A 2,718-nucleotide genomic window follows, 5' to 3' on the forward strand; every position below is an offset into this window, starting at 1 on the left:
CTCTGGCTCGTGTGCCTCCAAAGAGAACTATCCCGCACAGGACTGGTGTAGTCGTCTCGTCCCTTAACTTGCGAAGGAGGGGTTCCAACGCCAGGACATACAAGAGAGGCGACAGCGGACATCCCTGTCGTACCGACCGGAATACGGCAAAAGACTCTGACAGCTTACCGTTGATCTGCACCGCTACCGTCGGCCTGTCATACCGTACAGAGATCCACTTGCGGAAGTCTGGATTAAATCCGGCGGCATCCAGCACAGATCCCAGGAACCTATGGTTCACCCTATCGAAAGCCTTGGACTGATCCAAACTGATCAGCACGGCATCGGCGTCATCTTCTGTCCCCTCTATGATCGTGCGTATCAGATGAAGATTGTCCTGAATTGATCTCCCCTTCACACATAGCTCTGGTCTGCTTCGATCAAGTCAGTGATGAGAGCCTGCATCCGATTCGCAAGAACCTTGGCCAAAATCTTTAACTCTGTGTTTAGCAGAGTCAAGGGCCTGAAATCGTTTAAATCTTCCTCCTCACCATGCCGTTGACCTTTCCTCAGCAATGTGATCACTCCCTTGGTCACCTGGGATAGAGCCCTGAACAAACCAATGGTTGAACATATCCTTCAGAATAGGGACCAACATAGGCGACAGCCTCAAGTAGAATTCGTAGGGTAGACCATCAAGCCCCGGGGACTTGTTGCAGCCGACCTGCTTCAACGCAGTAATGATCTCATGTTCCACGAAAAGACCATCACAGCTAGCCGCTATGAGGCGGGGCGAGTCGGCCAAATAGCTGCCAAACTCTTCGACCCTGAGTGTGGGTAGTTGGGTGAAGCGCTCCGATAGATACTTTCGAAACCCCTCGCAAATCTCCCGCGTCGACACGAGGGCATGCCCTTCCAGGTCGTTTACATTTCGAATGTACCCGTCCGAGCCGTGCTTTAGAGCAGCCTTACGCTCAACAGTGTCTACATTAATAGCCTCGTTCGAGACTTTCATTAGCCTAGCCCTAACTATCTGGCCCTCGTACCGCTCGCTAACCAAGCGGCTGAGGTCTTGTTTAGCTTGTGCTATCTCTAGGGAGTCCCCACCCTCCAATGCCTGGGTCAGCCTATTCTCTGTACGCTTCTTGGCCTTAGCCTTATCTAGTGCGAGGCGTTGGCTGTACTTGACCGAGAAACGTCTAATCTTAGCCTTGAGGTTAACCCACCACTTACTCCCAGTAACCGCCCCCACTAATGCCCATTGGATTATCTCTGTAACCTTCAACCGGTAGTCCTCCAGCTCCAATAAGGTGCTGTTGAACTTCCAGTATCCAGCCAGTCTAGGCCTAGGGCTCAAGTTCAGATGGGCCATAACTAGTTTATGGTCCGAGTGTCCTAAAAAGTGGAACATGGGGCAAGATAGGAAATCTACATCGCCTCTTCTAACTAACATCTGATCCAAGTAAGTACTTGGATAGGAAGGTGTATTAGGATGCCACGTCCACATCTCCAGCCCCGGGTGATCCAGACGAAATCTGTCGACCAGGTCGCACGAAGCCATCAGGTCAGACAGACTGCTGTCACACCACGCCGACCCGCTAGTCCTCCCGACCTTATCTATCCTGGGATCAAGGATGGCATTCCAATCACCCATTAAGACTACCCTCTTCGGATCATCTACAAAGCCCTCCACCCGTCGAAAAAGGAAGCCCTCTCCACAGTGGGGTTTTCATTAGTTAGCTTTAGATTCCACAGAGTGAATGAGGTATTGTGGTAAATGTTGCCAGTCAAGAGTAAAGTCGCCACAGACTCCATTTTTACTTTAGTTACAAAGACCCTGCAACACTCCCCTCCCCAGATCTTTTCGGGCCTTGTGCCTAAATTTGTTTTGTCTTTTGGAGATTTTACTTTTTTAAATCTTTTAATTTTATATTGGAATTTTTTTTTATTGTAATTTTTTCTTTAAACGAAATAAATTAAATATGAAGATCAAAGTGTAGTATCTGTTCTTACTACATGCTGTACTTATGTTTCTAACTTTTCCTTGGCCACATGGCTAAGATCAAAGTGTAGTATCTGTTCTTAATAGATACTGTACTTACGTTTGTAACTTTACCTTGGCCACATGGCTAAGATTAAAGTGTAGTATATGTTCTTAACAGATGCTGCACTTACATTTGTAACTTTTCCTTTGCAATGGAAGGAGAAACCCTTCCATGTTAAGGCATTTTTAGTCGCATGCAAGTAACTCCATCGGTCGGTCTATAACACATTTACATTTAATTTTTTTTAAGCAAGGGGTATGGAGTAAAATTTTTGTCCCCCGATTTATCAAAGAGGGACCAATGTTTTCAATGGGTCCGTAGTCTGGATGATTGACGGATAACGGTCCATTAGTTTTTCCTGAAATTTTTATTTACTGAAGTCATTTCAGCCCTTTTTTCGGTCATTTTAGTTTATCTTTAAGAATTTCATGTCAATCCTACATTCACACATTCATTCATTACATGAGAGCACATGACTAATGGCTATTGGCCTTGTTAAACTCAGCTCAACATATGACCTTAAACGACTTTATTTTATTATACTTACTGACCGATAGCAAATGCTGACCGATAGCAAAGTTTTGAGTCGAAGGCGAAGGGGGACTGCAAATCCATTTTAATTTTAAATGGATTGTTTTGCTTTATACAACTCTCTAAATGCATGAAAGCACGCATCTCATTGGAATTTAAACCT

The 2,718-nt window shown here is 45.4% G+C and overlaps 1 pseudogene; it reads left to right on the forward strand.

Annotated features, from left to right (window-relative positions):
- Positions 1-2,015: 2,015 nt before the first annotated feature.
- LOC145271760 (U2 spliceosomal RNA) lies at positions 2,016-2,194 on the forward strand (annotated as a pseudogene).
- The last annotated feature ends 524 nt before the right edge of the window (positions 2,195-2,718 follow it).

This window comes from Euprymna scolopes, chromosome 46 (assembly GCF_053919585.1).
Source record: "Euprymna scolopes isolate OS-2025 chromosome 46, ASM5391958v1, whole genome shotgun sequence".
In the NCBI taxonomy this organism is placed as follows: domain Eukaryota; kingdom Metazoa; phylum Mollusca; class Cephalopoda; order Sepiida; family Sepiolidae; genus Euprymna; species Euprymna scolopes.